The sequence below is a fragment of the Hemiscyllium ocellatum genome, chromosome 10 (genome assembly GCF_020745735.1).
Source record: "Hemiscyllium ocellatum isolate sHemOce1 chromosome 10, sHemOce1.pat.X.cur, whole genome shotgun sequence".
Lineage (NCBI taxonomy): Eukaryota > Metazoa > Chordata > Chondrichthyes > Orectolobiformes > Hemiscylliidae > Hemiscyllium > Hemiscyllium ocellatum.
Window position 1 is genome coordinate 47040509 of NC_083410.1, and position 26222 is coordinate 47066730.

General features: G+C 41.3%; 1 protein-coding gene across 3 annotated transcripts in view; it reads left to right on the plus strand.

The window, feature by feature from the left end:
- The window catches only part of LOC132819751 (tyrosine-protein phosphatase non-receptor type 14-like), a 267055-nt gene that overhangs the window by 137131 nt on the left and 103702 nt on the right, over positions 1-26222 (plus strand). The gene's annotated exons all lie outside the window — the stretch shown is intronic.

Genomic DNA, 26222 nt, shown 5'->3' on the forward strand with positions numbered 1-26222 from the left:
TGCAGCAAGCAAATTGGACAAGAGAGGAATATGTGTGACATGGAGGAAATTCTGTGGACTGTGTTTGAATGTGAGGAGTTAGGTAATAAGGTGAAGTGTTGAGGATAGGAGTTAGTTCCAATATGTGCATTTATGATGTATGTAAACTGAAACACTTGGATGTGTAGTTGTTTTGCACCTTTGGTATATTTACTTTTCAAATATATTTACTTTCCTGTCTCTTTTCAAATCAAATCATACTTTAAAAGCATCTGATGAAGGGAAATTTCAGATAGTATTTCATGTTGGATGCACTTTTGGATTTTTGAACATTTCAAGTGTTTGTGTATAAAATGCAACATTTTGACACATTCACAATAAATTCAAGTGCTCACGCATGATTTCAATAACTCTTAAAATTCTGTTACACTACTGAGAATTACAAAGTATTTGTGTTTAGGCCTAGCTGCTCTTTCTCAATATTTATGGTTCACATGATCCTCTTCGTACATTTCTTCATCCAACCTTTTAAGTCAGAACCCTTCTACTGTGCTTTTCATTTGGCTCGCCTCAAATGCTTGTATGTTATTTGCCTCATCTACTCCATATTGTACAGTAAGGCCCACACTCTAACTGGGTAAAGAAGTTTCTCTGAAATTGCTTGTTGAATTATCTTCTTTTTATTTATTCTACTTATCTTTTTTTCATAACTCCTAGATTTAGATTACCCTACAAGTAGAACCATTTTCTCTGCTTGACCAAACAGGTTCCCCATAATTTTAAACTCTTCTATTAAGTGATTACCCCAACCATCTATTCCCTCAATAAAAGATCCCCTGCCTGTTCAATGTTTGCTTCTCTGAACTGGGATCATCTACATAGCTTCAAAAAAACAGTCTGTAGTCTTAAAAGTGCTTGATGATTTGAAGATTACAATGATTGACACTACAAATTAAATCAGTCAGTAGCTGAACTGTCCATTATAAATAAATGGCAATTCCTTCACTGCTTATGTTTTAATTACCAACTCTGACTGTCTTTAAAGCTAGTACCTTAGGCACTTGTCTCAGGGATTTCATTTAATATCTTCAGCAGGCAGAGTAATGAGAGGAAACTCACCTAAAAGCCCAAAATAATGAACTAGAGATTTGATTTTGAACTAGCCTTAGGTAATTCTTCAGCTGCAGAATACTGTTCTGTCTAACTGATCAGAAGTGCTGATTTGCGTGGAATGTTTAACAATTTGATGGAGTGGTTTGTCTCAGAGAGCCCTGAATTGGCTAACAAGGAGATTAGGATTGATTCTGAATTCAGCACAAGTAACCGAGTTTGAAGCATGTTCCAATCTACATTATTATTTAAAGAACTATCCATTAGCTATTCTGTCCCCAAGGCCAGAAGTTTACAAGAGCTCAGGACATCCCACTTCTGGGATAGATGTCAGATCCAAGCCTGCCCAGTTGAACAGTTGGATGCCAGAGTAAAAGTACTGGCTGCAATCTTGTAAGAAACTATGAATGGGATGATCAGAATTGAGGCCTGGTCTGAAAACTTGCAACTCGCCAGTATCAGGTAGGGCACAATTGAGGTTACCACTGTCAAGGATCGGAAAGTACGAGAGGGCATTTTCACTCTGAGATTCTTTTTATTGGTAGGGTTAACCAGACAAGGCCCAACAAATGGAACATTGAAGTATTAACTGGGGACTGTCCCATTGCTAGAGTATTGCTGCTAGAGCAGTTTATAATGGTGGCTAATTGTCCAATTCACTGAATTAATTGGCTGTCCGGTAGATTGGCATCTACCCAACTACCCTTCCCAATCACCTATGGTGATGGGAACATGTCAGGCATCTCTCTCCTCTGTTGCTGTTTTACAAACCTTCCTTTCTCCTAGCCCATTTCAAGAAGGCTAGTAAAATTCTGACCAATAGCTCAACTTCATCTATCTCAACATGATTCTTCTCTTTTAGTGTTTTTTTTCCCTTCTTCTGAAACAATTCATTGCAATGGTTCCATTCTTCTAGTTCCAGCGCTTTCTACACAGAACTGGAGTAGAATGTTGTGAGACGCTGGGAGAGTTCTTATTTCTTTCTCTCAGTAGTGCTGCAGTAGCTTTTAGTGTCCAATTAAACCACTGGAACAGATAAATGAGGCTTTGGTTTAATGTCTCATCTGAAAGTTTAATCTGTTAATATACATTACAGTTAATTGTTTTTAATGACTGCCTGTGGTGGACCAAAGTAAGTCTGTTATGACAACTCAGCCTGTATTTGAATACTGAAGTGGAGCTTCAACATAAGAATACAGATGCGACCATTGAAACAAGTTAATATAAGTCATCTGAGGTTTTGTATTTCTGCTCAAAAACTGTAGCTGAGCTGACAGGTTTCACTCACATCTGGAAACACAAATGTTTCCTCCTCCAATTCCCTTGTTCTTGAAAGAATCTATTAAATCAGAACGAGTGGGTTGAAAATATTGTGGTAAATTCAAACTGCCTTGTAACTTGATTGTCATGTATTAAAAGGCAATTTTCTCCAAAGGTTAGATCATCCACACAACCAGTTTCCAGTTGTCATTTTAACTGTCCAAGAATTAAATCTTAACAGGCCTTCCAAATTGAGACCTAGTTCCCTTCAAGAGCAACAACAACAATTTACATTTATGGAAGACCATTACTGTAGCATTGTATCCCAATGGCTGCACAGACACAGGGAAAAAGTGATGTGGAGTCAATGTTAGGGATATTACATGTGGTTGTTCAGACAGATAGGTTTTCTACTAGGCAGGTTTCTCATTTCCATTTGAAACAAAAAATTATAATCCTGTACAACAACATATTTAAGGTGAGAGGTTAGAGATTTGAAAAACACATGAAGGACAAATCTTTTACATAGAGTGTGATTCACATGTGGAGTGAACTTCCTGAGGAAGTGGTACAATTACAACATTTAAAAGACATTTGGATAAGTACATGAATAGGAAGAGTTTGGAAGGATGGGCTAGAAGCACATAGATAGGACTAGTTTAGTTGGGATTATCTGCAGCAGGGACTGGTTGAACCAAAAGTTGTGTTTCCGTACTGTGTGACTCTAGCTAGCTTAGACTTGAATCAACTTCCACAATGTGGATGCTGGAGAGATCCAAGCACATTGCACACTGCCCCATCAAGCCTAACAATTAGTGATCAGCTGATTAAGACTTTCAAATTAAATCAATCTCGGAGCAAAGACTCATAAAATATAACCAGTGGAATGCATTCTCCACTGCTGACACCTCTCTGGCAGGATACTTAATGGCATTATAAAAGTTACACTGCTTAATTTGCAACATTGTAATCACTTTTACCTAGTTATGTGTTTCTAGTGTTTTAGTATCCAGAATATTCACGGATAATGGATTTTACAGCACCAGAAATTTATTTAAATATTTCTGTTGTCATAGAGATGTACAGTATAGAAACAGACCTTTGGTCCAACTCATCCATGCTGACCAGATATCCTAAATTTATGTAGTCCCATTTGCCAGCACATGTCCCATATTCCTCTCAACCCTTCCTATTCATACACCCATCCAGATGCCTCTTAAATGTTGTCATTGTACCAGCTTCCACTATTTCTTCTGGCTGCCCATTTCATACATTCACCACCCTCTCTGTGAAAAAAATTGCCCCTTAGGTCCCTTTTAAATCTTTCCCCTCTCACATTAAACCTATGCTCTCCAGTTTTAGACTCGCCCACCCCAGGGAAAAGGCCTTGTCTATTTAGCATATCCATGCCCCTCATGATTTTATAAACCTCTATAAGGTCACCCCTCAGCCTCCGACTCTCCAGGGAAAACATTTGTGTTAAGAAGTTTACAAACGTGTAACACTAATGCTTAGAAAACTTTGTATCTCCTTGACTGCTACCAAAATTGTTCAATATTTGTTGTTTAAGTAAAGAGTATATGGCAAAATATTATTTTACCAGTGGCAGCTTCACTACCCACCTACACTGCACCCTAAAAGGTTTTGGGATGTTTGATCACGGTACATGGAAACTGTGAATTCTGAATGAGCTCACATTAGAAAGATTTTGTTGTTCTAAATGTAAAAACAAAGTATTTCCTACTAAATCATGCAGAAGAGTTGAATACTTATTGTTCAATAACTATACAAGAAAAGGTTTTTACTCAAGGGGAAAAGAAGTTTTAAATTCCAACATTATCAACTTTCTGTCTTCCACTGAAAGATTCAGTGTTCCTTTGTGTCTATTTTGTCAACAGATTAACATTTTTGGCTGAAGGAAATAAAGTTACTTCAACGTTAGTGTAGTGACTGCTACCACCACATTATATTGGTTTTGTGAGTCAGCTCACTTCATTACTAACACATGTACTGCTGTATCCATTTATTAGTCATCATACGCCGATGATTTGCTAAATCATTGCAATTCAGACACATTGTGTCAGGTTTTTCTTCAGGCCTTTGGAGGATGGGAAAGTAAGGGAAGACCATTCTGGTGAAGTGGCCTTTTTCATTTACCCTTTATGCTGATATTGGAGTCCTACAGTGTTTGCAATAATCAATACTTGTGTCAATACAAATTATTTATGTGTGTCTGATGTGAAATATTTATCTTCCATGGAAAACAATTTGCAATAAGCAAGGCATTTCTGGTAGAAGTAAGAAAGTGAAAGTGTTGAAGACCATCCATTTAAGCAAAATTCTGAGAACCATATCTGATTATCTGTAACTTCACATTCCACTAAGACAAAGTGGAAATATTGTTTCAGGATTAATGCTTTTAATTTTGAGTTTAGCAGTATTACTTTGTGGCAAAGATGTTCTTGACATATTCACCTTTAGGTTGAAAAGGAAGCTCAAGAGGTGGAGCAGAGGTTGCCTGACAGGCCACAAACCATAGACATTGGTAGGCATTCACTCAGAGATAGCCACACCTCTGGGACAACAAAGCCTTTTGAATGTAACCATCAGTGTCTCAGAATACTATATTGAACTGATGGAGAGTCATCTAGACTCAAAATAGTGGCTTATTCTCTCTCCACTGATACTGCCTGACCCGCTGTGATTTCCAGCACTTTTTGTTTTGGGTACAGATTCCAGCACCTGCAGTAATTTGCTCTGAGGATACTATGTTTCTCATGTGGGCCAAACAAAATTATTCCACTGACTGACGGGAAATTGGGAAAGGACAGACTGCTTTATTGATGGTTGCTTTCTTGAGAATGAGGTTCTATTAGGAGAGCATTTACAGCTTTGTCTTAAGTTGCTACCTGCATTACAAATGCCTGATGCCGATATTGGTTGCTTTAAACTGAAACTGTCAGCTAGAGAATGGAACAGTCTCAAAAGTCATTGTTGATCTTCTTTCTCCGAAGGGGAAATAAACATTAATTGGTTACACAGTTATCCACATTTATAGACATAATCAGCCAGCCATCCACTTAGCAAAAAGACTCCGGATGCAAATGATCCAAGAGCCAGCCTTTCCAGGGTTATATGCCCATGGCAGCAAGGCCCACACAGCAAATTATAATCTCAAAAGAGAAATATTTATATTAAATGTGCATTTCCTCCTCTAGCTTAATATTTCAGCACACCAAACTGGTTTCCTTCCATTACACAGCTCATTTCTGTTTCTCTCTGAGAGCAAGATTGTTCTGTCAGTTCTAAATTCCAAACCATATAGAATATATTTTTTTGAAAAAATATCTGTTGTCAACACAGGCTACTTTCAACAAGCTTTAGAGAAAATAGATAAAGACTGTATATTTTGTTATCAAAGTCAAAAGCAACAGTTTGGTGAAATTTCAAATCTATAGGAATCTCTTGATTCGGTATCAAAAATACCTTCTCTTTCCACTGCTGCAAAGAAACAAAAGATCTTAATCATCTATGAAAGTTGGTGGTTATGTAAAAGCTTTTGTAATTGATTGGGATCCATTGACTATACCACCAAGTTTACTGAAAGGACTAGAATGTGCACATATAAACAACTCAAGGGCACTAGCAGGCATCAGAATATAGGAACAAAATTCAGTTCTGGAGATATGAAGAGATAGTTTTCATGAATTCAATAGAATGACGTGCAGGTCATATTTTCTCACTTATTTTGAATTCAGATTACAAGACCTATTGGATTTCTGTTCAGCCTGAATGAATAATACAGCACTCGGTGGATTATACAACAGCAGCGTGCTTTTCTGTGTCATTTTATTAGAACCTTGTTAGTAATGAGACCTCATCGGCATTCATATTTACACTTGTAAATATCATCAGTTCAAAATCATCAAGATGTTTTGAAATGTGCAACCAATTTAAACAAAACACAGGAATGAGTACATTTTTTTCACATCCCTTCAGATTAATTTGTTTTCAATCCATTTCTTCAAATAAAGCTTCCCTACATGAGCTAATTCACAGAATTACAGAAATGTTACAGCCCACAAGGTGGCCCCTCACCCATCATGTTTGCAGCAGCGCTAAAGATAAGCATCATGAACTAGTGCCTCTCTCCTGCCTTTTCTCCATATTTTTGCACATCATTTCCAACACCCTTCCAGGCGGGGCATTCCAGATTAGTTGGAAGGAGAAGATTGATGGTACATTGTCCAGTTACTTCCACTCAGAATATAAGTTGATCTAAATTTGAAAAATACTTCTGATTGAAGCCCTTGGTCCTGAATTTGTCAAACCGCTACTTTCTTGAGAGAAACATAAACTAATGTTTTTGCCAAAAACATACATTTTGAAGTTCAAGTTGAACTTCTGCCACTTTTCCTGAACTTTTGCATATTCACATTTAATATATGCCTGCAAATTTCTTAGTTCAACAATATCTTTAATGCAATTGCTATAAAATCTTCTATTCACTAGAGATGCTCATCAACTCATACATTATGTAAAAGTGATATGAGATCTACTTTATTGGAAATTCTATTTAATCTGTTTTATAAAGATTACAGTTTTAAATCAGTTTAACTAATGAGGGAGCAGAAGTTTTCACAAAATTGTAAGACTGGTAAAAAACATTGGAGCCTTATTTTCATGGATGCTGACCTGCTTAATATGAAATAATTGCTTCTGAATATTGTCCTGTTCATTCTTAGACAGTTTTCTAGCCCCTACTATCCAACACACTATTCTGATCACGATGAGAGAAAATGAAGAAAAGGTCCAGTTAAACATAGCTAAACATCTCAAGAATTTCTCCTGCTGCCAGACTGTAAATTTAAAAGCTGTAGTTGAATGTTAACACAATCATGAGTGTTGTGCAGGAGTTTAAAAGAAACATTTGTGTGGAGGCCCTTATGAGGTTGAAAATCTTGGAAGAATTTGGCATTAAGTTTAGCAGAGCAATATGTGAAATTCTTGGGTTATGAGGTGTTACAGCTCTTGTCTTATCTGTTTTACAAGTTACCACTGAGTTAACACATTCAGTTCTTCTGCAGATGTCAAATTATATTATCAAATAATGTACACTAAAGTATGAAAATACAACTAGAGTTGAACTAGTTTGTTGGGCTAGTTTGCAGAAATGTTTAATTATATTTGAGTAGATACATTTTAATTTGGTTTGTAAGCAACTTGCTCTGCAGATGGTAAACTTATACTGTAGAGATGGGCAAACATTTTGACCATAGGGTGGCATCTGGATGTGTAAATTTTATGGGGGCGATGGCCATACATCCCAATAAAGTAACACTTAGGTACAAATAAACATACAACCTTACATAATTTATACTATTATAATAATGTATTATGCTAGAATGAAAACAAATTTGCACTCTTGGCACACCCTGTTGGCTTAATGTGAACAATACAGTTGGTTACTCTTTTTTTTACACCTTTGTAGTGCCATCAAAGTTCTCTCCAAATTCTTATTGACCTAAGTACATAATTAGCAAACCAGATTAGGGTATCGCTTTCATTTAGAGACAATTAGTTAGATGTAGCTTATATGTACTGACTCTGCAAGCATGGGGACAAGATGAGGAGGCAGGTCTCCTCCATGAACTCTGAAGCCAGTACAGGAAATGAACCTGAGCCATTGGACACCACTCTTCTTCAGTCTGACTTGTATACTTGCAGCATTTTTTATTTTTATTTCAGATTTCCAGCATTTGTCTTGCCAGTGATTTACAATATAGTGTTGCAGGAATCACCAAGGGAACAGCAGTATAGAGAAAAACAAAACGTGGAGCCATCAAAAGGCACATTTTATGGGGAGCACGACAACATGTATTATAATTCGTAGAATTGGACCTTAATGATCCCACGGCCCATTTAAGTTCTCCAAGTTCATCTGTACATTGCCCTAATCCTGTTAGGGACTCACTCTTAATTTAACACCAAAATACTGTGGATGCTGCAAATCTAAATTAATAATAAAGAAACTCAGCAGACCTGGCAGCATCCGTGAGGAGAGAAAAAGAGTTAACATTTCGAATGCTGTATGACTGTTCTTTGAAATATTTTGGAGCTTGCATTCCTGAATACCCGAAAGGAAGAAAAAAAGTTTATTAAAGTGTCAAATGAGATGAATAGAGTCATAGAGTCATAATACTGAAATGAGACTGGGAACAGCTGAATGAGAGCGTGAAAGATCGAGAGTGTGCATGTGGCAATGCAGAACATCTCAGGATGCATTTGTTGTCCTTCTAAAAGTTTGAAGTTCTGCTGTGCTTTTCACAGGAAGGAAATATTTTTCAGCTTTAATTTTTGGTTGCGGATAAGCAGCTTATCTCAGAGATTCCCATCACAAAATGTTAACACCATGTTTGCTTATGGAGATCTTCAGTCATTCATAGTTTTGGATTCATTGCAGAATGCAGCATTTACGTTTTGATATTTCAATCCTGAATATAATAGTTTTAAGCTACCAGCCGTGTTGTCATTCTTGGTGAAGGTGTCTGTTCCAAGCTGCAATATCCATTGATTGTTGTGGTGATGCACATCTGCCCACAGTTGATGTCACTGTTCTTCACTGTTGTCAGTTAATGTCTCCTTAGTGTGAATATTGAGTTTTGGAGTCCTCATTTCATCCCCCAGGCAGAACTTTAAGTACTATACTCAACTTCTGTATCTGGCTACCTCACCATGCAAAAAACACTGCCTGCCATCTAGCCAATGTTCCTGAACCAGCGAAGTCACTGCTATTTGAAAAGTGCAAACATACTTGAGAAATTTTCCACTGAAAAAAATTTAGTGTTTTCATCCTTCCATGAGATTAAACATTCACCTACTCCACCATTGACACACTGCCAGATGTACTCTGGCTGCTCATCAGGTTCCTTCAACAGCACATTCCAAATCTAAAACCACCTGGAAAGAAAAAGGCAAAAGGTTCATGGGAACACCTTTACCAGAGATTCCTCTCCAAGTCTGACACCATTCTGACTTTTGTAGCTATATCACTATTCTTTCACTGGGTCAAGATCCAAGAACTTCCTCCCAAACAGCCCTGTGGCTGTATCTACATTAATTGCAGTGGCTCACCAAAGCAGCTCACCACTACTTTACCTGCACATCCACTAATATCATTTATTGTATCTGTTGCTCTCGATGCTGTCTCCTCTACATTGGGGAGACTGGACGCCTCCTAGCAGAGCGGTTTAGGGAACAGCTCCGGGACACCCACACCAATCTACCACACCGCCCTGTGGCCCAACATTTCAACTTCCCCTCCCACTCTGCCAAGGACATGGAGGTCCTGGGCCTCCTTCACCGCCGCTCCCTCACCACCAGACGCCTGGAGGAAGAACACCTCATCTTCCGCCTCGGAACATTTCAACCCCAGGGCATCAATGTGGACTTCAACAGTTTCCTCATTTCCCCTTCCCCCACCTCACCCTAGCTCCAGACTTCTAGTTCAGCACTGTCCCCATGACTTGTTCGGACTTGTCCTACCTGCCTATCTCCTTTTCCACCTATCCACTCCACCCTCTCCTCCCTGACCTATCACCTTCATCCCCTCCCTCACTCACCCATTGTACTCTATGCTACTTTCTCCCCACCCCCACCCTCCTCTACCTTATCTTTCCACGCTTCAGGCTCTCTGCCTTTATTCCTAATGAAGGGTTTTTGCCCGAAACGTCGATTTTGCTGCTCCTCGGCTGCTGCCTGAACTGCTGTGCTTTTCCAGCACCACTAATCCAAAAACTACTTTTTGAAGAGCAATTAAGAATTTGGAGTAAATGTTCAATGATATCTTCACCTTGTGAACAATATTTAAAAGCCCAGAATGCACTCAAACAGTGAAGTTAAAATTGTTTTGTTGCTTTTCTTGATGATTGTAAGTCTTTCATGTTTCACAGCCATACCAATAGGTGCAGAGAACATGTATCTCAAAAAGCAATATCTTGGTCCTGGGAGCCAGCTTGATGTTATTCTTTGCATGTTTCATGAGTTGGCTAAAGGTGGTACCTCCTTTACCTATATATGTATATCATGTTGTGAATCAAGACATTAATATAATTGTCACCATGGATCCATTTCCAGTCGGATCAGTAGTATGGTATTTAAACTGACAAAGAGTAGACATGAGACACTTTGTCTCATAACTATGGCTTCCAGGATTCTTATTATGAAAGAGAACAAATTACAGGCATGGGAGAGAAGATTCAGGAATCATTTGTAAGCAAGATTCAGGAATGCGCAACTAGTGCTACATCATCAGGATAGTTGGAATCTTACTAGTACCATATTAATGTTATACTGATTACAAGCTGTTTCATCTCATGTATGACAAGAGATGAATGAGCTTCAAATTTGGAAAGAGTGCCAACATTTTATTTGGAAATATCAACTTGCATTTGTATAAAAGCTTTTATTCCAATTTTGGGTGAATTGTACCATATAAAGCTGCAGGAGGATATTGTACTCCTAACTTGCCAGATTAATTTCCCATCTTATTTATAAGCAAATCCAAAAGAGCTCGATGTATGTTATACTGCCCCGAGCTAAAGCCATGCAGCAGCAAATGCATTGATCTACAAGTGCCCATTCTTCACTTTGTAAGTGCATGCTTTGAGAAGGCCTTGCGAGAACAGATACCTTGGATGGTTAGTCAGTCCTCCAGAATTGGGTATTCTCAATGGTTAATACGAATGAGACTGTTTTTGCCTTGCAGTTGTTCATGGTTGTTACTGTTTTCTGCTGTTCACAAAAGTGACAAGAATGTGTTATAGCCAATGTTCTGCTTAAACTGCTGTAAATATAATTAGAAAGCATCAGTGTTTAATGCTGTACCATGAGGTGAACTTTCAATTGCTGATGGACGTTATTCATCTAAGAACAAATCACTAAAAGTTGAAAAATGGGGTGAGGGTGTCTGTCCTGTTAATGCCTAAGATTCGTCTGTTGTCATTTTGAGATGGATTGCAAATAGCACGTCTGTCTGTCTGTGTGCAAAAGGATGTGGTTTAATTATGCTGAATTTTGAAGGTATTGAGTAGCTTAACCATTGGTCCTCGAGTTAAAAACTAAAAATATAATAGACAAGTGTTTTGTTTAAATTTGTATGGTGTCAGGAGGACCAAGAGTCCTCAGCAGAAGTCGAGTTTGGTACCTGTAAATCTCCTGCATTTGGATGGGGATCAAAACTGAAATCTGAAACTGAACGTTCGAAATGGACTTTAGCAAGACCTTTGACAAGGTTCTGCATAATGGATTGGTTTGTAAAGTTAGATCACATGGAGATCACATAGAATTCAGGGAGACCTTGCCAATTGGATACAAAGTTGACTTGACAGTAGGAGACAGAGAGTGGTGGTGAAGGGTTATTTTGTTTTGGACTGCAGGCCATTGATCAGAGATGTTCCCCAGGAATCCGTGTTGGTCCACTGTTGTTTGTCATTTATGTAAACACTTTGGATGAGAATATAGGAAGCATGGTGAGTAGTTTGTGAAAGTTTGCGGTAAAAACCAAAATTGCTTGTATGGAAGACAGTGAGAAATGTTATCTAAGAATACTAAGGGATCTTGATGGTTTGAGCCAAGGAGTGACAGATGGAGTTTAATTTAGGTAAATGTGAGGTGTTGCATTTTGGTAAGATGAACAAGGACAGGACTTACACAGTTAATGGTATGGCTGTGGGAAGTGTTGTAGAACAGAGGGATATAGCAGTAAAGAAGGTATTTAGTGTGCTCAATTGCTCGGACCATTGAGTACAGGAGTTAGGACATCTTGTTGCAGTTATATAGGACATGGGTGAGGCCACTTTTAGAGTACTTTAAGTTCTGGTCACCTGTCTATAGGAAGGACATTATTACATTGGAGAAAAGATTTCCCAGGATTTTATGGGAAATGGAGAGTTTGAGTTGGAAGGAAAGGCTGGATAAGCTGGGACTTTTCTCACTGGAGCGTAGGACGTTGAAGGGTGATTTTATAGAGGTTTATAAAATCATGAGGTGACATAAATAGGGTCAGTAGCAAAGGTCTTTTCCCTGGAATTGTAGAGTTTAAAACTAGAGGGAATAATTTCAAGGTGAAAGGAGAAACATTCAAAAAGGACATGTGAGACAGCTTTTTTTCACAAAGGGGTGTTTCATACATGGAAAGAACTGCCAGTGGAAGTTGTAGAATGCGGGTACAGTACAATCTTTAACAGGCATTAGAATCCCTACTGTGTGGAAACAGGCCATTCGGCCCCACCAGTCCTCTGAAGTGTATCCCACTCTGACCCATTCCCCTACATTTTACTCATGCACCTAACCTACACATCCCTGAACACTCTGGGCAATTTTAGCATGGCCAACACATCTAGCCTGGACATCTTTGGATTGGGGGAGGAAACCAGAACATCCGGAGGAAACCCATGCATACACAGGGAGAATGTACACACTCCACACAGGTGGTCATCCAAGGCTGGAATCACACCTGGTTCCTTGTGCTAACCACTGAACCACCATGCCACCCCTTGAATAGCTACTTGAGAAGGAAAGGTTTAGAGGTATATGGGTTAAATGCAGGCAAATGGAATTAGTTTAGTTTAGGAAACCTGGTTAGTATGGACAAGATGGACTGAAGAGTCTGTCTCCTTGCTGTGTAACTATAACTCTAAATCTTCATGTCAAATGGGTAAATGCAATCGCTATTTTGCAGTTTTGAGGTTCCACAAATGGGCATGAGATGAACATCCAGTTAGTTTGCTTAGTTGATTTATGATAACTATCCCTTGAAGTGGTTTCATGAATTATTAATATTCAGTTTATTACCTGATTTTCATATTTACCAAACATGCTATTTATTCAGCCCCAGCCAATTAATTAACAGTGATTTTTTCCATCACAATATATGATTAAATATGATTTTGTATGGTTATAATATCAGTTTTAAAATTTATTTTATTGTTAGACAGTTAATGTTGTTCTGTGCTTCATGTGTTAACCATTTGAATAATTGGGAATCTCGATGTGGCTCATTCATTATTATGTTTGGTATTTTCTACTGAAATTAATGCATGTGACCACCACACATGGCTAGTCAGCAATTTATATTGGACAACACTGAGTTCAGTCATTCAAGAGAATTGATGAAGTAGTTAGAACAAATTTGAGCTCATTGGTCGCAGGTCTACAGTACCTTTTCATTTGGATATTACCCTCACTAATGTATAATGTGTGAACAAAGTGTCCAGAAGGTGTTTAATTGGATGAAACCCTTCAACTTATTTGAGTGTTTTAGACAGTCAAAACCTGTCTAGTTCAGTAATTTTGGTAAGGGACAATTATGGCAGAAAGTTTTTCCAAAAAGCATTGAGATTATCTCTGAGAACTCATTGGGTTTACTTACTGAATAAGTGAACAATACCGATTAGGAATGTGTTTGTATAGAATTAACTGCAATGATCTTGGGGTAAAGAGAGGGCAATCATCAAAGTTCTTCTCTTGGATACTATTCGCCAAATTTAGCTGGATGTGCTGGACGAGGACTTGAGATAACGTCTGGATTGGCTTGGTTGTCAAACCGAAATTGAGGAGCCCATTAACCACAATAGAGTGCTGTCAGCTTACTTAATAACATGTTCCACATTTTAATGATAGAAGTCTGGTTCAGAACTGTCTACAGTAAAATCAGGAAAATCATCATGCTGGTTTTTCATTATATAGCACTCAAGGACATTGCCAAAGCTGATTATTATTAGTTCCAGCAGAAAGAATTTCCCTTCAAAGAATTGTTCGGCAAAATTGTTTTTTTTTATTAATGCTTACATTATTATGACTGATTACTATTTGAAACCAGTATCTCTTGCACTTATTTTAAGAAGGTCTAGTGTTGTATGAAAAGTTTGTCAATACCTTGGGTGTTGCAGTTGTGCAGCAGAAGCAGTCTGATCCCGGCTTGTGCTTCCACAGGCATGACCACTGGAACAGATGAGGAAATTCTTTTTCCTCTTGCCCTACATCAACCCCAACCATTCTAAATTTTATTGACTTGGTTAGATACCCCATTCTCTAATGCTGAAAGTACCTTTGCAGCAACATTTTTACATTGTTGTGTTTCTGCCTTCTTTCCTGTCAGTTTCTACTGATTTTTTAATGTTGATTGATATGATTTATACTCCACTTATTTTGCTGTCGGTGGTATTGCCAAGATTGAAATTTCATTAACTGGAGAGTTGTGATCAGAAATCCATACCTTTAGAATTAAGTGACATTTTCTACTTTGGTAAAAGAATAGGAAATCATAATATTTTAAAATGCTGCTATACAGAGGAATTTAGTTGATTTTGTTTACAACTCACATTAGAACATAGAACATAGAACAATACAGCACAGAACAGGCCCTTCGGCCCACGATGTTGTGCCGAACATCTATCCTAGATTAAGCACCCATCCATGTACCTATCCAATTGCCACTTAAAGGTCGCCAATGATTCTGATTCTACCACTCCCACGGGCAGCGCGTTCCATGCCCACTCTCTGGGTAAAGAACCCACCCCTGACATCTCCCCTATACCTTCCACCCTTCACCTTAAATTTATGTCCTCTTGTAACACTCTGTTGTACCCGGGGAAAAAGTTTCTGACTGTCTACTCTATCTATTCCTCTGATCATCTTATAAACCTCTATCAAGTCACCCCTCATCCTTCGCCGTTCCAACGAGAAAAGGCCGAGAACTCTCAACTTATCCTCGTACGACCTATTCTCCATTCCAGGCAACATCATGGTAAATCTTCTCTGCACCCTCTCCAAAGCTTCCACATCTTTCCTAAAGTGAGGCGACCAGAACTGCACACAGTACTCCAAATGTGGCCTAACCAAAGTCCTGTACAGCTGCAACATCACTTCACGACTCTTGAATTCAATCCCTCTGCAAATGAACGCTAATACACCATAGGCCTTCTTACAAGCTCTATCCACCTGAGTGGCAACTTTCAAAGATCTGTGTACCTAGACCCCAAGATCCCTCTGTTCCTCCACCTGACTGAGAACCCTACCGTTAACCCTGTATTCCGCATTCTTATTTGTTCTTCCAAAATGGACAACCTCACACTTGGCAGGGTTGAACTCCATCTGCCACTCCTCAGCCCAGCTCTGCATCATATCTAAGTCCCTTTGCAGCCGACAACAGCCCTCCTCACTGTCCACAACTCCACCAATCTTCGTATCATCTGCAAATTTACTGACCCACCCTTCGACTCCCTCATCCAAGTCATTAATAAAAATTACAAACAGCAGAGGACCCAGAACTGATCCCTGCGGAACTCCACTTGTAACTGGGCTCCAGGCTGAATATTTACTATCTACCACCACTCTCTGACTTCGACCGGTTAGCCAGTTTTCTATCCAATTGGCCAAATTTCCCTCTATCCCATGCTTCCTGACTTTCTGCATAAGCCTACCATGGGGAACCTTATCAAATGCCTTCCTAAAATCCACATACACTACATCCACTGCTCTACCCTCATCCACATGCTTGGTCACCTCTTCAAAGAATTCAATAAGACTTGTAAGGCAAGACCTACCCTTCACAAATCCGTGCTGGCTGTCCCTAATCAAGCAGTGTCTTTCCAGATACTCATAAATCCTATCCCTCAGTACCCTTTCCATTACTTTGCCTACCACAGAAGTAAGACTAACTGGCCTGTAATTCCCGGGGTTATCCCTATTCCCTTTTTTGAACAGGGGCACAACATTCGCTATTCTCCAGTCCCCTGGTACCACCCCCGTTGACAGTGAAGACGAAAAGATCATTGCCAACGGTACTGCAATTTCCTCTCTCGCTTCCCACATAATCCTAGGATATATCCCGTCATGCCCAGGGGACTTGTCTATCCTCAAGTTGTTCAAAATGTCCAACATATCTTCCTTCCTAACAAGTATCCCTTCTAGCTTACCAGTCCGTTTCACACTCTCCTCTTCAACAATACGGTCCCTCTCGTTCGTAAATACTGAAGAAAAGTACTCATTCAAGACCTCTCCTATCTCTTCCGACTCAATACACAATCTCCCACTACTGTCCTTGATTGGACCTACCCTCGTTCTCGTCATTCTCATGTTTCTCACATACGCATAAAATGCCTTGGGGTTATCCTTGATCCTATCCGCCAAGGATTTTTCATGCCCTCTCTTAGCTCTCCTAATCCCTTTCTTCAGGTCCCTTCTGGCTATCCTCTATCCCTCCACTCTCTGTCTGAACCCTGTCTCCTCAACCTTATGTAAGCCTCCTTCTTCCTCTTTACTAGACATTCAACCTCCCTCGTCAACCAAGGCTCCCTCACACGACCATTTCTTTCCTGCCTGATAGGTACATACATATCAAGGACACGTTGTATCTGTTCCTTGAAAAAGTTCCACATTTCCACTAAATCCTTCCCTGATAGCCTATGCTCCCAACTTATGCTCCTCAAGTCCTATCTTACAGCATCGTAATTTCCCTTCCCCCAATTGTAAAATCTACCCTGTTGTGCGCACCTATCTCTCTCCATAACCAAGGTGAAAGTCACAGAATTGTGGTCACCATCACCAAAGTGTTCACCCACTAACCAGCCCATCACTTGTCCCGGTTCATTGCCGAGTACCAAATCCAATATGGCCTTCCCTCTGGTCAGACAATCTACATATTGAGTTAGAAAAGCTTCCTGGACACACTGCACAAACACCGCCCCATCCAATCTACTTGATCTAAAGAGCTTCCAATCAATATTTGGGAAGTTGAAGTCGCCCATGACTACGACCCTGTGGCTTCTGCACCTTTCCAAAATCTGTTTCTCAATCTGTTTCTCCACATCTCTGCTGCTATTGGGGGGCCTATAGTAAACACCCAACAAGGTGACTGCACCTTTCCTATTTCTGACTTCAGCCCATACTACCTCCAAAGGCAGATCCCCCTCAAACTTCCTTTCTGCAGCCGTTATACCATTTCTAATTAGCAATGCCACCCCCCCCCCTCCTTTTTTACCACCCTCCCTAATCTTACTGAAACATCTGAAACCAGGAACCTCCAACAATCATTCCTGTCCCTCATCTATCCACGTTTCCGTGATGGCCACAACATCGTAGTCCCAGGTACCGATCCACGCCTTAAGTTCACCCACCTTATTTCTGATACTCCTTGCGTTGAAGTATACGCACTTGAGCCCATCTCTGTGTCCGCAAGTATTCCCTGTCAGTGCTACCTTCTCCACAGCCTCCCTACATTCTTGGACATCCTGACAAACAGCTAGCTTACTTGCTGGACTACAAGTCCGGATCCCATCCCCCTGCCAAATTAGTTTAAACCCCCCCGAAGAGTGCTAGCAAACCTACCCCCCAGGATATTGGTGCCCTTCTGGTTCAGGTGCAACCCGTCCTGTTTGTACAGGTCCCACCTTCCCCAGAATGCAGTCCAATTGTCCAAATACCTGAAGCCCTCCCTCTTACACCATCCTTGCAGCCACGTGTTCAACTGCACTCTCTCCCTATTCCTTGCCTCACTGTCACGTGGCACCGGCAACAACCCAGAGACGACGACTCTGTCTGTCCTAGCTTTTAGCTTCCAGCCTGACTCCCTGAGCTCTTGAATGACCTCCCCACCCCTCTTCCTACCTATATCGTTGGTGCCAATGTGTACCACGATTTCTGGCTGCACACCCTCCTCCTTAAGGATTCTGAAGACACGGTCCGAGATGTCTCGGACCCTGGCACCCGGGAGGCAACAAACCATCCGAGAGTCTCGCCCATGTCCACAGAACCACCTGTCCGTCCCTCTAACTAGAGAGTCTCCTATAACTAGCGCTCTCCTCCTCTTCCCCCTTTCCCTTCTGAGTCTCAGACCCAGACCTCACGCCACAGACCCCGTCACTGCAGCTTACACCTGCAAGGCTGTCCCCCCCCAACAGTTTCCAAAGCTGTATACTTATTGTTTAGGGGAACGACCACAGGGGATCCCTGCACTGCCTGCTTCTTCCCCTTCCCACCTCTAACTGTTACCCAGCTACCTCTGTTCTCCGGCGTAACTATGTCCCTGTAGCTTCTATCAATCACTCTGTCAGCCTCTCGAATAATCCTCAGTTCATCCAACTCCAGTTCCAGTTCCCTAACTCGTTCGGTGAGGAGCAGGATCTGACTGCATTTCCTGCAGACGAAGTCAGCAGGAGTATCGATGGTCACCCCTCCCTCAAACATCCTGCAGGAGGAACATTCCACTGCCTGCGCTGCCATGACTGTACACTTTGTCTCCAAAACAAGAACACCGAGTCAATAACACTGAGTCGCTTACCTGTGGACTTTAAAGTTAGGTTAGAGAGGGAGGATGGGAGGGAGGCCCTACGAAGTAGAGCCTGGGGTCTAGAACACACCCACTCAAATACCAATCACTTACCTTCCCGACCAGCTCTGCGCTCCAACCTCACTTCCGCCCAGTTCGCGCCGCTCTCTGCGGTGAAAAGACCGTTGGCGTCGAGGTAAGTTCTTTAAATACCAATCACTTACCTTCCCGACCAGCTCTGCGCTCCAACCTCACTTCCGCCCAGCTCGCGCTGCTCTCTGTTTACAAACAGACACAGAAAGTAATTATGAAGGCAAATGGTATGCAAGTCTTTGCAGGATAAAAATTAAAACCTGTTGTTGCTATTACATAAGGCTCTGGTACAGCTGCACCTTGATGTCTGAATGGATTTGATCTCTTTGCCAAAGAAGCACATGCTTGCCTTGGATAGGCTACACCAATGGAGCATTGGATTCATTGCTAGACTGAGAGGATTGCCTTATGAGGAAAGATTATGCAAAACTGTCCTATATTCTCTGAAGTTCAGAAGAATGAGAGGTGCTCATTGTAACATAAACATTTTTTAGAGGAAGGTAAGGCAAGTTCGAAGAGGCTGCTTATCCTAGCTAGAGGGTCATAGGGCAAGGAGGTAACTTTTAAGGCAGTGATGAGGAGGAATTTCTTCACTTAGATGATTTTGGTATTTGGAATACAATATTCCAGAGGACTGTGATTGCGCAATTGTGGATATATTCAAAACTTGATTTGATACTTTTTGGACACTTGAGGCAATCAAGAGATTTGGGAATTGGGAGGAAACATGGAGCTGAACAGTGATGATCTTATCGAACAGTGACACAATCTCAAGGTGATATATAACAAACTCCTGTTTCTTATGCTTTGTTCTTAAATGTAGAACATAGTTGCTCTCGAGGTCTATCCTTTCCTGTTATCCTCATTTTTCATCAAACTAATATTTGCATACAACTAAACAATTGCTATCAGCATCAATATGATCACACCACTATCTCCATCACTCCAGGTTCAGGACTCTGTGATATTTTTATCCATTTTCCCATCACGCTGTCACCTGGTCTCCCTTTATCAAACACTTTGCTATGCAAGTATAGAACCTAAAGCACTTACACATCACTGTCTCAGCACTGCAAGATTCCAAATACGCTTGGATGAGACATCATTATGCTTGCATTTCTTCCAGTGCTCACTTTGCAGTCTGCTTACTGGGCTTTGTACTTTTTAACGTCTGCCCAACAATTGCCTTTTGTTCTTCTTAGGTGCTCAAAAATCAGCATGAGAGACCTTTGCAGCAGAGCTTCCTGAATTTTTGTGTAAGATATGAGGGAAAGTATTATCAATATGCTTTGATTAGAGGGTGCTTTGCTTGGATTTTGAAAGGATGCATTGTTGGACAAAAGATTGTTTTGTGATAGACACTTCAACAATGTCACAGAAAGAAACTAATGAGTGATGAATTTACTTAGTGAGGATGTGTTAAGGAGGAGGTTGTAGTGAAGCACATTTGTTGCTTAACAGGAACAAGGACATAGAGCTACTGACTGCTAGTATCAATAAAATAGAGACTAAAATAAAGATTGGTTCACTGCCAGAAGAAAGTGAGAAATGTTTATTGTCTGTTAAGGAATGCAATAAAAGTGCTAATAAGGTTTCTGTAAATCTGCAACTAAACCCTGAACAAAGTTTATGAAGAGTTTTAAGGAGAAAAGCATTCAATACACGTTTTCACCTAGAACACTCATAATTATTATCTATTCAAGATTTAAATTCTACACACAACACTTCTCCTCAAAAATATTCTATTAGAGTTTAGAAAATGTAAAGATAGTATGGTGCTCTAGGTGCACCATTCAATATTAGGGCCTGATTAGCTCACTTGGCTGGACAGCTGGTTTGTGATGCAGAGTGACCAATTCTCACACTGGCTGAGGTTACCCATTGAAAGGGTTTCCTTCTCAACCTCTCCCCTCACTTGGTGACTCTCACATTAAGCCACCATCAGTCATCTCTAATGAGTCTGCTAGGACAATGATGTCTTTATTTACAGTAATCCCAATTGGATAGTGAACAGGTAGACACTGTACATTCCCTGAAGTGTGGGGAATGGTGAAGGGAAAAACTATCTGCAGAGGAACCTCGATTATCCAAACGAAACGGGTGGGACGTATTTGTTCAGCTAATTAGATGTTCAGATAATCGAATGCCGGATAACGCAGTTTAGCCAAGCATCAGGACTTTGCGACCTTGTCTGGATAATCCAAAATTCGGATAAACGAATGCCGGATAATCGAGGTATACAAAGCTATTTTCTTTGTTGTTCTTCCAAGTAGCGTTTACTTCCTGGGTCACTGTAATGAATTTTCAACCTGTTGAAATGACAGGACCACAAACTGGTCTGGCAGCTGTTGATGGCTGGGGCAGGTTTTGCAAGAGCTCTTTAGTTGACCCTTAACATAAACCGCATACTTTCAAATTCACAAGTTCAAGAGTGGGGGCAAGTGGGATGATGCATCAACTCTGTCAACTTTTCTAATCAACCTGTTCAGAGATGTTATTATGCACCTCTGGAATAGTTGGGTCTTGAATCCGGGTCTCCCAGTCCAGATGAACGGACACTACCACTGCATCACAAGCGGGCCCTCAATTGTGTCAAACGAATAATCCCTACTTAAAGGAACCTGACATGGATTACAGTGGTTGAAGTGGGAATGGATTTTTGAGGCTACAGCAATCACAGTAATGAAGGGGAGATGCTGATGCCTCTGGCCCTTCACTTTTGCCCAGAGGCTATGCTGAACCTGCAGTGAGTTGATCTTTCTTAGTAGGAATGAGGGAAAGGAGAACCTTTCTAATTTAGCACATGTGAGTGGAAGTGAGGTTAGTCCAAGTTGGAGTGAGTATATCATTAGGTTCCAGGATCTCTGCAGTTTGGGAAAAACAGCACTGTGGCAAATTTCAGTTGGGAGTCCTCACACACTGACTTTCTCCTGTACAGCACTCTTTGAAACATACAAACATACTTCAGTCATTCTTCACTCTTGAACTACTTCACAAACAGAGTGACACTTATTTTGTTATGTGTCCTCCTTCTATTCCCCTTCCTCTCAGCCATATGCCATATGCTCTGGGAGGAGTTACTGGGGCATTTGACCTTGCTGTGAAAGACGTTGGCAAAACTTCCGCACCTGGCCCTCTGGACACACAATCTGATTCTGAAGCTGCAGATACCTGCAACAGTATGCATGAAAACCTGAGCTGCCTGAAGCTGTTGAGCTTAATTATGTTAAGAGAGCTTTGCCTCTGCCTGTAGACCCTGTCTTTGGCATCTCACTGCCTTGGAGCTGGGTCTGTATTCAACCACTCTATCTTGTGAAGTGACATCTGGCTACATGAAAAGTTGGCTTTGCTTCTGCTGTCGGTGTTGCTTTTCCTAATACTGTATGTCTAAGGCTTAAGGTGTTGCTGCATAAACTGCTCCTATGCCACAGTGAAGTCTGGTAGAAAAGTCCTGCCACTGCAGTTAAATAAAGTGTACAGCAAGTGGAATGAATTCTAAGAAGTTGGTGATCACCTGCCGAGCAGATAAACACAGTGACCGAAGGAGTGCTGTGGGCAGCAGCTTCTCTATTTCATTGGTCAACGTCTTCTTACCTGTTACTTGAAGTATCTCTTTCTGCTCTGCACTTGCCCATTGACATTGGTAAGTTGCTAACAGCTCAGGATTTAACTCTGTTGGCTTTTAAAGCTAGAAACTTTGATTGAAAACTGAAATTAATGAGTTATTTGAACGTTGAAATGGCTGCCCAGCATTTGCAGGAGTTTTCCTCACTGTCCTTCAGACCCACCCAGGTAAAGCCAGAGGCAAAATATCTTGCGATGGACAGATAGCTGAGACAATTGTTGAAACAATGAGCTGGCTTGTTGCGAGTGGACTGCCATTTTGCCAACATCCTCTTGCTCTGTCTACAGCTTGCTACTCACAAGAGATAATACGCACAGAGCAGGAGGTCAGGGCACCATGAGGTGAATGCGTAGTTTAAACTTTGAAGCATACGAACTGGCAATCGTCAGGTCATCTGTCCAATAAGGTTCACATATAGATGCATTTTATCTGCAGCAGAGCCACTGGATCAAGCTGGGCGGGAGGGATTTTCAAATGGTCACATCAGCATTATCGTGCTTACACCTTGCTAAGCATCTTCCTGTTCCATCAGATAACGAGCAGCATAGCCTTCACAAAGGGGCTACTGGCTGCCCTACACATGAGGAATTTTGGTACTACTTCCCATCCACGGTCCGATTTCAGACAACTAACAAGGCCACCAGTTAGCTGTCCCCATAAAGTTAAATCGATGAAAGGTGTAATGTCAAGGCTGGAAATGGCCCCTACATTAGCTTCTCAATGCTCGTTCCATAACAAAGCCCTTTGTTTTCCCCTCTTCAGCACAGTGATACCAAGTTAATGGATAAACAGAAATAGAATGGAGGTTTTCCAGGTGCAATTAGTAAGCTATCATTTTTTTAAAAGCAGCTGCAGTTGTGAAATAAGTTAAGCAGGGGAAAGTTTGATAGTTGAAAGGACTGTTTCAAAATGTTGTGTTAGCAGATGACTATATTTTTGTCTCATTCCATATGGAGTTTGTAAATGCATGGCTAAATATTTGGACTAGCTTGACATTGCAAGTACAGTGTTGTTCATAACATTGTTCCTGTACCTACTGTTGACATTAGTGTTGAATTTATTGCTGAAAACATGTTGTGTTTTGGCTAGTACAGTTTCTTGTTTGTTAAAATTCAAGCCAAAAACTGAGAATATTTCCTGAGCCTTGTAACACAGCAGCCTACAAATTTAACAATAATGCTTCACAGTGCAGTTTGCAAGTAAAACTGAATACTGTATTGCGTTTTTCCCAGTATCTTCAGCCCCACATATTTCAAAGGCATAGGGGTCTCAGCAACATGGGCTGTAGTGAGATTTGTGGCTGAACTGAATGAGACGTCCAGAGAAGCCATCATTTATCCTTTTCATAAACAGCAATATTTTAGTTCCATCTCATACCTTTTCCATGTGCCAGTAGCTTATGCAGTAAACACATGGCATGGTCTGCAAACAAGCAGTGAGGTCTCAAAGTCTCAGGGAATGAGTAGTCCTCACTGAAATCAATGGAAATGGCTGTCAGTCAAGGGGTTGCAGAACAACTGGTCAAAGCCATGGTCTGGCATCTGGTTGGCCTGAATCCGGTCAGGGTAGTCTGTTCTTTGGCAGTTTGGGGAGTAGATCCCCATCAGTCTTGTGGCCAGACGCTAAGGTCGAACACTGTCAAGCAAATGTACAATCACTGTACGCGTCTGGGCACTTCACATCTGGATCTGTGTAGTCAGGTCACTTGAGGGTGGACCTTGATCAGTCCATCAAGGCTGTCAATGAGACTGAGGAGAAAGGTGGATGGGGGTTAGTAGAGCTACGGGCAGGCGTTACCATGAGAATGAGACTCAGCAAGTTATTCTTCGGCATTGAGGGCAGCAGGCTGTGGTAAAGGGATGATGACATTTGTGATGGGAGTAGCAGAATCAACAAGGGAAAGTATAGTAAAGCGGGTCTTGGAAGGGGTTAATGCAGAAGGGAGGGTTGTCTACGGTGAGGAGCAACCCTGGCCTCTGGAGACAGTTAATGACCACACCTGGCACAATCAGTTTGGGTGGCTTGGACTGGGTGGGAAGGGTGAGCAGGAGCAGGTACCTAGACAGTTTGGGTTGGGGGGGTGGGGTGGGGTGGAGCGATGTGAAGCTTGTGGATTTTACAGGATGGGCTATACTGAAAGGGATGGCACTCACTGACACATTTATGTTAAAGGCTGCAAGCCACTAGTCAAGGAACATTCACTGTTGCCTTCCATCCTCCTGAAATCAAAGTGAGTGGAATAAAATGACCTGTTAGGGTGAGGGGCTGCATGACCCCACCAATGACGGGGCTTTTCAAAGGAAAGCACTTGCAGGGCCCCTATTGCCAAGCCATCCTAAAGCATTGCCCTGTTCTGTATGTTGCTGTCCCTGCCTAGACACTGCTGGACAACTCATTGACAGCTATACTCTTAGGCACAGAGGCTCTGGAGTAATAGGGATGTTGTACAAGGAGGTCAAAGGTGAGAACATGACTCAATGCCATATATATGCATTATTCATATTCCTTCCATTTGATGCCACCAGCTCTTTAGTGCAGACCTCCAGCCATGGAGCCTCATCTATGGCCATGAATGATGCTGGATGAACATCCAGATATATGGTTAAGGCATATTTAGTTATTAAAAGATTCACAATTCTCTCTTCTTCTCCCCCCCCCCCCCCCCCCCCCCCCCCCACCACCAACCCCACCTTCCCTCTCTCTCCATCTCTTCTCTCTCTCTCTGTCTCTCTCTCTTTATGTCTCGCTTTCGGTCTCCCTGTACTGCATGGAGTCAGGAGCCAATACAGAGGCCATACAGGATCAATGCTGGACGTTGAACAGAGTCAGTCTGAGTGAGGGAAGATGGCAGAGTGCAAGTCCTGGTGGGAGGTGGATACTGAAGCAGACATACTGGGTGTGTAGTAGCATATAAAAGATTGTGGGATTTAGTCTTGGCAGTGGAGAAGGTCAATGACCTTCCTTTGAAGGTACTGATCATTTCTCTGCAGCCCAGAAACCACACTGACCCGTGTGGCAACCGCTAACTGGGCTTCCAGGATGTGGTGGTAGAACCTTTTCCGATGATCCTCTGGGAAGAGGGCTCCTCTCCGATACAAATCTCTAGGTTTCTGCCAGAGAATTGTGGTGCCATCTTCCCCTTCTCTGCCATGTTCCAGCTCAGGCTGTTAACGAGCATGGCACATCAAGAATGCCAGTGCTCGTGCAGCTACCTAGTGGCCTTTTAAAGATTTCTTGGTTGCAAGGGAGGCATGTCTTTGGGCAGGTATCCTCTGAGTGGCATGTGGTTGGATGGGTCTGGATCTGGACTTAAAAGATGCCTTAGGGTTGAGGTGGGTTAGTAAGGTTGGCAAGTTTGATAAGATATAGTGGGAGAACTCGCCAGGCCTCTCAATGCAAATCCTCTTTTAAAAAAAAAAGCAATACAACTTGGACTTGCAATGTTCAGTGCTGTGTTACAGTCGTTCGTAAGATGTATGTTGTGAGTTGATTATACCTAAAAGTTTAACAAAAATGAATCAGGTCAAAGTTTTGCAGGTAGGCTATTGCACTTAATGTGCTGGTATTAGCTCTCAAAGAGCATATGTAGGGGGTGCTTTGCAACTCAACTTGTTCAAGGAAAATCCCTTAATTCAATGTCGGTCCCTTGAAAGTGTGTATATTACCACCACCCCCTCCGTTAAGCACCAACTGAGAAGGCAGCACAAGTTCTGTGTTTGAGTAGAAGTTCATTTGTTTGGAATGACTGATGGAGAAGTGAATCTCTAGGGCTCCCTTTGTGGAAGGAATGTTGTGTTTTGGACAGGCCTCAGCAAGGGTCTGACA